The sequence below is a fragment of the Peromyscus californicus genome, unplaced genomic scaffold (genome assembly GCF_007827085.1).
Source record: "Peromyscus californicus insignis strain IS unplaced genomic scaffold, ASM782708v3 Scaffold_36__1_contigs__length_480341, whole genome shotgun sequence".
Lineage (NCBI taxonomy): Eukaryota > Metazoa > Chordata > Mammalia > Rodentia > Cricetidae > Peromyscus > Peromyscus californicus.
Window position 1 is genome coordinate 442,694 of NW_026294547.1, and position 12,298 is coordinate 454,991.

The 12,298-nt window shown below is 38.6% G+C and overlaps 1 non-coding gene across 1 annotated transcript; it reads right to left on the minus strand.

Annotated features, from left to right (window-relative positions):
* Positions 1 to 9,147: 9,147 nt before the first annotated feature.
* On the minus strand, positions 9,148 to 9,288 carry LOC128121204 (U4 spliceosomal RNA). Its single transcript, XR_008222115.1, has one exon. It is a non-coding gene; the product is annotated as a U4 spliceosomal RNA (small nuclear RNA).
* Positions 9,289 to 12,298: the final 3,010 nt, after the last annotated feature.

Below are 12,298 nucleotides of genomic sequence, written 5' to 3' on the forward strand. Positions count from 1 at the left end.
GATTTCTACTGTATGATGAGGAAAGCTCATGAGCACGGAAGCAATGTCAGTTCCCATGACATCTGTAGCTCTTCCCTGGACATTCTATTGTATCCTGGAGAGCCCTGGCATCTTCTGTGATGTCACCTATGTTGTGGCAACACCAACTGCCCTTGTGAAGTTTATTCAATGTCTTCACCATTTACTGAAGAACATGATGGCATACTGAAGAGTCTAATTCAGAAAGAAAATGGAGAAGATAGAGAAACCAGAGAGTGACAGAAGAAAGCTGACTTTCAGCCTCAATGTAAAACATCAAGAAAGAAATGGTGAAGAGAATCATGTAATGAGTTCTGTGCAGGAAAAGGGAAGCTTCCTGGAGGAAGTGGGCTTGAGCTGAATCTTTCTGTAATGGGGAAGAGAAAGCTGGAGTCTCTGGGAACCAACAGATCTCCCCTGCTGGTCATGGCTCTTGAAATTCAAGGATTCCAGGGTATTAACTCTTTTGCCTCAGAGGTCAGGAACTGGTAAGGCCAAAGCTTTATGCTGGGTACTCTTTGCTTTCATTCCTTTTGGAGGATAGACATTGGTGAGTGAACATGAGACCAACATTAAAGTGGGAGGGATTAATGAGGTGTGCCCATTTCAAGGCAGGACATCACTGTACTTCAACCACACTGGCTAACTTAAGTACTTCCCAGCTGCTCTGTGTTCCTGAGTTGTCAGTGAGGTGCTTGTTGAGTCTGGTGACTATGTTCTGCCTTTATATGTCTTCCCCATCAATAGTTATAAGATTAGGTGACCTGTCTAGTTATTTGGGGAACCAACAAATGACTGGGGTGATTGTGAACTATGGCAATTTTCTCCTGACTCATAAACCCACAGGCTTGTGGACTCTGTAGCCAAGTTAAATTCTGAGTCTGCAGCTGTGAATAAGACAGAAGAGGCTATCTCCTTGGTTACTTGGAGCATGTGCTATGAGGACAGAGAGACCCAGATACCTGAGATAACCACTTCACTTCAAATAGAGGAGACAGCTGAGTTCACCAGAGGGGGCATCAGAAGCATGGGACAAAATAATTTGGGGTGACACGGAGTCATTAGTAAAAAAGCTTTCTCAAACATTTGATTAGGACTCAGGGTGGTCTGTCCATCCCCTTTGCCTTGTCATACTGCAAGTTAATTTGTGTTCATCTATCCACATGGAGCACCAGGGAGCTACCATTCCACCAAACATTCCTCACCAAGATGCAGGTGAAGCAGAATGTCCAGAGACTGACCAGTCATCTACAGCAAATGACCATTGAAAGAAATCAGCATTGAGATCGCCTGTTCTTTATCACAGAAGAGAGCATGAAGAATACGTATACATTCAGTCAAACCCTGTGGTTTCAATCTCAGGTCCACTCTGTCATCATTAATTCATTTTATATAAGGTCTGTGTTTTTGGTAGGCTGCATCTTCAGGGTATGCCTTTGTCCTAAATCATGTCTCTTAACTCCTCCCAAAGGCAGAACCTCAAATGTGGACAAGAATGACATGAGCACAAAGACTATTCTGCTTTCTCTAAAAAGAAACAAAAACAGAGCCTATGGCATAAGTCATAGTACTCATGGACTGAGGCAATAGTAAGTGAGTTCCCAGCATGCACTTGAAGAGATTCTATCAAGTGCTGGCTAGTGTGAGGTTTAGTTGCTGTGAATTTGAGTTGATTGTTTTGTTACTTACTTGGAAAGGCCTTGTGTGTTTGATTCTGCAAGCAACAGTTGGAGAGGCCTAGTCACGCATCAAAATGTGAGGATATGTGGACTGAGACTGATCCCTGCTCCTTTTGTTCCTCTCTGAGAGGACACACCTGCATGCATTTGTTCAGCATCCAATTGATAGAGTTTTCCTGCTCTCACGAAGTATCTCTTTCTCTGTCTTTCTAAGTATCTCTTTGTCTGTCTCTCAGTCTCTCACACACATATGCATGTGTTATGTATTTTTTTATGTGTTTGTGTATGTATATCTCAATAGTCCCTGCAATCATGGATCTGTAGTTGGGCATGAGCAGTTCCCTATCTCCCAGTTCCCAGGTGATACCTTAGTGAAAATTGGGAGCACCACTTTGAGCATTATAGTTCTGCCAGTGTACTTATTTTAATGACACATATACCTTTGGGGAGTTTCTAAATCTATCATGATGTTTAGTCCCATCCTCAAAACTGTTCATGATGTTATTTTCATGTCCATTGTCACAGGAACGATTATAGAGAATTTGTTTTTGAATACAGGAGAAACATCTTCACAGATTCTGGAGGGTACACACCTGTGAAGTAGACACTAAGTAAATTCTTAGCTATTTCAGCAAACCTCCTGAGAGAGCTCATGTACCTCCACCTCCTATCATCTAAACAGTCTGCCCCTGGTGGCCTAGGGTCAGAACAGCTGTATATAAATTGTATGCAACTCTGTGGGTTTGGTGTCGGGTTTTGGCACAAACAATATAAGTAAATTTGTTGCAATAACTCTAGGGAAAGGTGTTCGGACTACATGGGGAGTCAGGCAACACCTTGAGCTGCTTAGGACAGCTCAGATGGCTGGAACTGCAAGAAGAGAGTTTAGTCCTGGAGGGCAAGATATCCCACTCACCTTGAACTGATCAGAACATCAGCTGTACCCTGAAGGTGTCCTGGAAACCTGGAGCTGTTTAGCACAGCTCTGATGGCTGGAACTTCAAGGAGACAGTTCAGCCCTGGAGGGTGAGGTATCCTGGACACCTCAAGCTGCTCACAACAGCTCTGCCCTGAAGGTGTCCCAGAGACCTGGAGCTGTTGTGCATATCTCTGATGGCTAGAACTGCAAAGACACAGCCCGACCCTGGAAGGGACAATTTTCTGACTTCTTGGGAAATTCAGGCCTGGAACTGATGGGGGATGATCTCCCTGCAGGATACAACAATCCTGCTCTTCTCCTGGAGAGCTGCTACAGCTGAGTTTTGCTCACGCCCCTCTTAAGGTGGCTTCCTAGCAGAGCTCTGCTTTTCTGTCCTAAGATGTTGGCTCTTTTGCTTCACTCTGCAAAAGGGAAAATGCCTGCAGAAATGTAGCTATGTCCTCCGGCTCTGGAAAATAGTGTTATTTTTTAGTTTTTTATTGCTCTGTCCACTGAGTGATGTCTCAGCAAAGGTCTTCTGTCCAGCCCCTCCTTGTTCTGCTCTTTCAGCTCTCTTGATTTGTCCATGGAGGGATGTTTCAACAAGAATCTTCTCTATGCCAGTGAATGAAGATCATCTCACCCTAAATTCTTTTGAGAAAGATTTATTTGAGAATGAGGAGTAAAATTTACAGAATTTAGAGAATAAGAAAAGCCAGAGGCAAAAGATAAAAGGGTTAATTTAAGAAAAGCTGGTTGGAAATTAAGCCAAACTAAGGACTGGGCACTCATAAGTAAGAATAAGCCTCTGTGTATGATTTACTTGGGAGCTGGATGGATGGCCGTCAAAAGAGCAATAACCTCCAATAACAGCTCTCTTTCATTTATGTGGTCTATTTTGTCAGGCTATTTCTTCTAATTGGAATGTGAGACACTTTAAAGTCAGAATTATCTCAAGTTGTAAAATTATTACTGTCATTTTCTTATATGTTTTAATATTTAAAGATAGTTTTTACTTATATATTTTTAGTCTAATGATGTATTTGAACTCTCTCACATATATTTATACTCAATCTTCCCAGTTCTCTTCTTCTTGCCTTGGTTTTGGGAATGCTTTCATCTAACTTATTATTTTTGACTGTTTTTATAGGATACATTTATAGGATTCATTGCAATCTTTGTCTTTAGCTACCTTAAATGCACCAAAGATGAATACATTCTGAATGTAAGTTTTCTTTTATATTATTCAATACAACAATTTTTTAATAAATAGAGTTTTCAAGATAGCACTACTCAATTTCAACCAAAGAGAAAGTGACATGATTGTAGGCTATGATAGGCAAAACAGAAGGGTGTTAGATAATTTAAGCTGCCTTATCCAAGCTTGTAAAATTCTAGTTGTGTCCATATTCTACAAAGCCTTTTTTTTTTTTTTTGGTTTTTCGAGGCAGGGTTTCTCTGTAGCTTTGCGCCTTTCCTGGGACTCACTTGGTAGCCCAGGCTGGCCTCAAACTCGCAGAGATCTGCCTGCCTCTGCCTCCAGAGTGCTGGGATTAAAGGCATGCGCCACCACCGCTCGGCTCTACAAAGCCTTTTGATAGTACTGCATAATTTATTTGTGGCACAATGACATTATAAGTTACCCAAACTATTGATAGTATTTGAATGACTGATGTAATAGTAAAACTTACCCTAAAAGATTCTCTTTTAATAACCAGTAACCTCATATGACAAATTATTTGTTTTCTCAGTGATTTTTAAAAAAATAATTTATTCATAATAGTCATACAGCCTCAGGTGGAAAACATTAACATTTAAAAGGGGTAAAGTAACAAGGACCTGAGTAAATAAAGGGCACAAGAGTAGGGTTATTTCCATTTTCCTGACGTGAGAAGTAGATTATATGGACCATGTCTTAATGTTCAACAATCTACTGGGATAAAAAATGATGCCATCAATAATGCTTGGTTTAATATATTAAAGGTAGAAGGAAAAATACTTACAACTCACAGAGAGACTTGTGTTTTTGGGAGTAGAAAAATGAGGATATAAAGTGAGGTCCTAATTGGGTGGGGTTGATTTGCCATGGGGCTATTGGGACAGACTGTGAAATCAATATTGTTGCCTGGCAACCCAAGTGGGATTCTCTCTGCCCATGTCATGGGACCAACAAGCAGGGAGCAGCTGAGATGCAGTGTTTTCTTAGGACACTTTATTATCCAAAATATGTGTACCATATAACGTTTATTGTGCACAAAGTGGGAGGTGATTCCAATCAGGCCATGGAAGAGCCTTGCACCTGGCACTATTACTTAATAAAGGGTACCAAATCCCACTGAATACTGCCTGAGCAAAAGATGTTCAGAGCCTTTTCTGGTGGGTGTCCCATTAATTAAGAAGTAAACTATGGAATAGGAAATAAAATCCTCAGAGTTATCTTCCAGGGTAACCGTTATTCTGTTGTTACCTTCTTTCTGCAAGGTTTTAAGCCATTTCTTATACTAGATTGAGGTTGAAGTGGGAGTTGCTTTTCTCTGAGATAGGTGCCCAACTTAACCTATCTGATGCACGCTAAAACCCTAGATGAATGGGGACAGTAACATCTATGAAAATTGAGGGCATTGTGTGTCACTTTTGAACTTGTTGTCTAAAGACAGGTGAGGTTCCTGCCATACTGTTCAAGCTAGGATGTTATTGTTACTTATTGAGAATTCTCAGTCTCTGGCTCTAGGCCAATGTTGATAATATTATATACTCTGATGCTTCTGGACCTTCTTACTGCTAATAATGGGGTTACATTAATTTTTCAATACTTATATTTACTGTAAATTGTGGAGGTGCCATTGATACTAGAAGAGTGACTCTGGTCTTAGAATCAAGTGAGTAAACCTATGTTAATTCTATGCTGAAACTGATACTCTCAGTTTTTTCTTTGGTTTCATGTGAGAGATTGCAAGTAATGGAGGTAATTCTCCAGGACATCCAAGGTGATTTAAGATCTGTGGATCTAGTGGACACTGTTCATTCCCAAAGCATGCAGGGCTCTTGAATTCTTGACCAAACAGAAAGAGAAAAATAGTCTTACAGTTACAATAGTTGTTGTATTTAGCAGGAAAACAAAAATTATCACACAAGGAGTCTACAAATGGAGCTTAGGTAAGAAGAGAAGTTGCCTGGGCTTTCTTTCTTCATACTTGAGAGAAAATGGAGATACAAATTCTACAGAGCCACACTCAGTGTCCCTAGCTGTTCTTTGGATCTTTAAACTAAACCATTCCACCTTTCCAGAGAACCCAACATATCCAGGTTGTTCTTCTCTCTTCCCATGAAGTTGGAAGAATACTGGTATTTCTCCTAGTGTTTGTTTTTGTTTGTCCATTGGGATTATAATATGATTATGTTATTTCCCTTGATTTGTGGGCTCACAAACATCCCATTTATGTTTTATGTTCTATCCATTTGATAAAGTTTTAACAATATGAATACCCAAACAGGAGCTAAATTATCCAACAATTGCTATGCCAATTTGCATGATAAAAAACCCAGGAGGCTGCAATCCTACGTAACAATCTAGCAGAAACTCAGGGATGTTGGGCATGGGAGAAACTGTCTTTCCATTGGAATAGGACAATATGTTACTTGATATAGTTTTTTTTTTAGATTGCATTATACTATATTAAAATCCTCTTTCCATGTGTGAACAATACCACATATATTCCTTTGTTTACACATTCAGGGCTTCTTCTATCAGTAATTTTTTTATAAAATCTAAATCATTTATAAGCACATACATTTCTAATATCATAAATATTATCTTCCCAGTTATCTGTTTTAGCTGCTTTTCCTTTCTCTTTAATTGATTCTTCTTTCCTACCTACTTTCCCTCATCCACTTTTCATCCTATATCTTTTATTGTTACTCACTATACTCATATTCAATTTATTTTCCTTTATATACTTTTCTTTCTTTTTACTTTATTTCCTCCTTCCTTCCTTTATTCTTTCATTCTTCCTTCCTTCTTTTCTTCCTTTCTTTCATTTTTCTTCTATGAAATGTCCTTCTTTACAAGAGCTGAAGATTTAGTTCATGGACTAACCTCATGTCAGAAAAAATTACTGCAAGTGAACCTCATACAAATTATGAATAGGAGATGGTGGAAAAATTGTAGCTTGCTTTGCTTGCTGGCTTCTGGTTTTGCTAGTGGATTTGTGGTATCAATGAGCAGAAGGCAGTGTCTTTTCTCTGAACATTATTAGGAGATGTGTATGCTATAATGGAATGTTGTTTCAAACCAGTGAAATAAGAATAGCTTCCTTTGTCAACTTTTCCTTGCCTTAGTGGCTTACCAGCAAAGATGTACCTTGAAATGATTGATTCTTTTAACTTTGATGGCATTATACACCAACATGCTAAAAATCCCATATGGGTATTTCAGGATCAAAATTTAAAAAGTCTTCCATCCATGCTCTTCCATGCATAGAGACACTGTCTATTTAAGATATTGTATGATTACAGGTTCAATAATGAGGAGTATAAGGCCTACTTATAATCTAAGATTGGTTTGAACTCAGAGAGACCATGAATTGGCAAAGAAGATAACATTCTATATACTATAGAAATGAAGCCAATCTTCAAAAGATTCAGAAGACATCACAGAGTGATTCTTATATGTAGTAGGTATAGGATACCATATCTACTGTTAGCATTATCCAAGTTTAAAATATGAACAAAATTGGGGTTTTGGTTAAATCCACATAAAACCACAAGGTTCAAGAGTAGCTGAAATTATAGCAGGTTATAGTCCAGTGATGAGAAAAGACACATACCTACCTTTCTCAGGGTAATTATTTACTAATTTGAGAGAAGAGGTAAGACTGTTGGCTCAAAAGGTTAAAATTAGATTCTCAGAGATTTGAATTATATAACAAGCTGCTTTTTATACCTTACAACTTGCCCTCATAAATAAAGAAGATTTGTCAGCAACAAAAGGGATTCTGAGACCTAGTTTAGTAAAGAGGAAGAATCTCATGTCTCCAGTCATGATGTAAAGCAAAGGATAACCAGACTACAACCCACAGCTCCAGAGAAGCTAGCTAAGAAGAAGGAACCTAAGAGAGACACATAGATAGTCCTGCAAAGAAGAAATAGATGAGATCTACATGAGCAAACTGGTATTAATAGGGGTAATGGAGGGCAAGGAATGGGGAATGAGAACACAGGGGAATGGGATGGTCAAGCTGAAACAGAGACAGAATGGGAGAGCAAGGAAAGAGATACTATGATAAATGAAGACATCATGGGAATATGGAGAAGCAGGGTGCTAGGAAAGTTCTCAGGAACCCACAAGGATGATCTCACCTTAGAGAATTGGCAATAGTCAAGAGGGTGCCTGAGCTGGTCTACTCAGTGATTGGATGGTTAAATGCTCTAACAGTCATCAAAGAACTTTAATTCAGTGACTCATGAAAGCAGATGAACAAATCCACAGCCAGGTGCCAGGTGAACTTCCAGGTGTCCAATTGATGAGAGAGACAAGGAATTCTATGACCATGAGGGAAAAAAGTACAGAGACAACTAGCCAAAGAAGTGGAAATGCATGAACTGTGGACCAACAGCTAAGGAGACCCCAAGGTACTGGACTAGGCCATCTTGATACGTGAGACAGTTGTTTAGTTTGAATTGTTTAGGGGGAACCCAGGCAGTGGGATCAAGACCTGTCCCTAGTGCATTATCCAGCTTTTTGGAGCCTAGTTCCTATAATGACACACTTTGAGAAGCCTTGGTGCAGGGAAGAGGGGCTTGGACCTGCTTCAACTGAATGTACCAGGCTCTGCTGACTCCCCATAGGAGACGTTGCCTTGGAGGAGGTAGGAATGGGGATGGGTTGGGTTGAAGGCTGGGAGGTGGGAGAAGGGGGACAGGGAAATCTGTGGTTGGTATGTAAAATGAATAGAAATTTTCTCAGTAAAAAAAAATCTTAGTGCCATTACATTATCTGGCATCTCTGGAAAATTCCCTTACAGGGCAATACTTCAATATGATGTGCCAAATGAGTAACTGATGGGGAAAGGAAGATGCACAGAACTTCAAATTATATATACACATACATATATATGTGTATATATATATATTATATATATATATATATAATGAAGCTATGATATAAGATAAACAACTGATTGCTGATTATCCTACTTAATTACATTTCTACCAGACACATGAAAATATCTCTTTGAATACACACATACAGTATTTAATGTTTCTTACAATCTTTTCTGTTAAGCATTTTAAAATTAACATTGTTATGTTGACAAAACAGCACACATTGGGAGTAGATTATCTACTCTTGGACTTGTACACTGGAAGTAGACACATGAGGATCATGAGTTCAAATGTATCCTTCAATCATTACTGAAATCTATGCCAGGTTTAATATAGACAACACTATCTCAAGGGAACTTGTGAAAACATGAAATCAAAATCAAACACCACAAGCCACTACACTTTTCTTTTCTTTTTTTTTTTATTCAGTCTCCGTAGAGACTGTCAAAAATTGCCAATGCCGACTATATTGCAAGTCGTCATGGCGGGGTATTGGGAAAAGTTTTCAATTAGCAATAATCATGCCTCAGATAAACCTCATTGGCTACGATACTGCCACTGCGCAAAGCTCCCACTACACTTTTCACAGAACATCTTACTTGGAAAGTATGATCATACACTGCCTGACATTTAAATAAACAATAGACTACTAAGATGATGGATCTTGCATTTTATGTATTACAGTAGAAAAATACATATCACTAAGTAAAAACACAATGGAAGATGAACAAAAGCCACAGAAGGAATATAAAGACCACAAAAGTAAATTTAACTAAAATGAATTTGCCACACATATAGCACACTTTGGTATCTTCCTCAAATGTTTCAAAATAGAAACAAAAATGCATTGATCTCCCCCATCAGTCTTGACGAAACATAGCAACTAATTTACTTCCTTCAAGGCTATGATGAAAAGAAAATGAAGTAAGATCTTTTTCTTTAAGCTAAAGACAATTGTGATGTCTAAAATCTGTACCTAATTGTTTACATGAATACAATTTTTCTTGTGCATGAGTTTGTCCCTATTTCCTGATTTTAACATGATATAAATAGGCTTTAAAATATTTTCATGGCTAGAGACATGGCTGAGCAGTTAAGGAAAGTTCATTCCCAGGAATAAGACTTGATTTTGACAACTTCTTTTAGTCCTTGCTACAAGAAGATTCAAGAGCCTAATATTTTCAGAAACTACCATGCAAATTCAAATACCCTCAAAACATGTACTGACATCACATTATTAAAACTGAAAAAACTCTTTAAAAAACAATTTTTCACTAATGGATCTTTTTCATTTGTAAGCATGCATTCCTATAGCACAAGTATTGAGACATTTAAAGGTTTACAGAGATTTTCTTCATTGTGAATTGGTTCATGTAACAGAAAGCAAGCATGTGTGAATGAAGTCAGAGAAATCCTTTTCAGTTGGCAGTATAATTTGTGAAGGTTTAGGAAATGCTGTTCTGCTGAGGAAATATGTTACTGGGGATATGCTTTGATCAATTACATCCACACATCATTTTCAGTTCCCACTCACTGCTTCATACTGCCAGCTAAGTATGTGAGCTCTCAATTTACCTGCCATGTCTGACACTTGATGCCATGCCACATACATGTTGATCCTGGGGCTAAATAAAACTCATTAAGTTAACATAGACATTACATAACAAGAACAGGAAAGGAACTAATACAAATCCATAAAGTTTGACACCTGAATTAGTTATTTCATGTAATTAAAGAGGAGTTTAAAATCTAAAAATACTACATTATTATTTAAATTCGTAGTGGAAGTGTTTAGCTCTGGAAGGAAAAGTTCCCTGAGTATCAAAAGTTAGGCTACACCTATAGCTGGGAGTGGAATGTATCCTGGATATACACAACTGAGAGGGGAAAGATATCCTGGATGTTGGTTGTCAGGCTCTACCTGAAGCTGTGCAGGAAAGGTTTCCAGGATACCTACAGCTCTCAAAAAAAAGCAGGGAAAGGAAACTAGATACCTAAAGCTGTGAGGAGAAAGGAATACTGGCTGTTAGAAAGTCAGACTAGTCCTGAACGTTTGTCCCAGTGTGGGATGGTTTACCTGAAGGATGGGGCAAACCTGCTCCTCTCCAAAAAAAAGCCATTACAGCTTAGCTGTGCTACACTCAGCTAAGAGAGATTTCCAGCAGAGATGTCCTTTGCCACTCAGCTCCATTCCCCAAAGAGAACTTTGTAGCAGAAGTGTCCATTATTTCTCTGTTCCACTCCACTAGCAAGTTTCCCAGCAGAGATGTCCATTGCTTCTCTGCTCAACTCCACTAGGGAGTTTCCCAGTAGAGATTCTGCTCTGCTCTGGCAAAAGATCTTCACCCAAATCTAACTCAAGAGATTTACATAGGAGAGAGGAATCCAGAATAGTGGCTGCCTGTGTCAGTGTGAAAAAGGCCAAGCTGAAAGCTGAACAGACACATGACTTATATGGGGCTACATAGTGGTGGCGATTTCCAGGGAAAAGAGTTGGAGGATAGGTATTGGTTGGATTTCAGGCTAAAACTCAGAGATTGGGAGGCTTTCATGTGCAGTGATTGGTTGGTTTTGTGCTCAGGGATTAGCTGGTTTTTCTGCTCATGGATTGGATGGCTTTGTGCTCAGTTGGTCAGAGGTAGAGTGTATTACTTTGGCTCTGGTTTCAGTACCAAATTGAATGTTTTTCACTGGCTCTGGTTTTAATTTCCAGGTGTGTTTCTTTGGCTGAACTTTTACCCTACACAGAGGACTTTATAAACTAATGAATTCATTTATTCCATGGTTTTACAGGTGCAAACATTGTGAAAATGGACATCATGATACATGAAAAGATTGCTGACACTGTCAAATTGTTCTTTACAGAAAGAACACCATTGTGTAACTGAATGCAAGTGTTTTGGATAAGGATCTTGCCAAATACTTTATAATAATAAGCCCTGAGTACATTTAGCAGGTACTCAAAGACTATTGTAATATGCCAAGACTTTAAGAGATTGACTGCACAGAAAAAGGTTTATTCATGTATAAAGAGCAAAACTGTATGACACTGACTATATTTTTAGGGTTTCTCTGCAGTATGACTTTTTCTAATGATTTCAAAGACTACTGATACATACAAAGGCTTTATCACACAGATTACATTCTTAGGGTTTCTCTCCAGTAGGTGTTGTTTCATGCATTTGAAGAGTACTGTGCGTTAAGAAAGTCCTTGCCACATTGATTAAATTCTTGGGGTTTCTCTCTAGTATGTGATCTTTCATGCATTTGAAGGTGACTGGGATGACAAAAAGCTTTACCACGTTAATTATGGTCATAGGCTTTTGCTCCAGCATGTCTTCTTGTATGTATTTGAAGAGTAGTTTGATGAGCATAGACTTTACCACATTGATTACATTCTTAGGGTTTCTCTCCAGGATGTCTTCTTTTATGTATTTGAAGAGTACTGTGATGAGCATAGGCCTTAACACATTGATTACATTCATAGTTTATCTCCAGTATGTCTTCTTTTATGCATTTGAAGAGTTTGGTGATGTGCAAAGGCTTTACCACACTGATTACATTCATAGGGTTTCTCTCC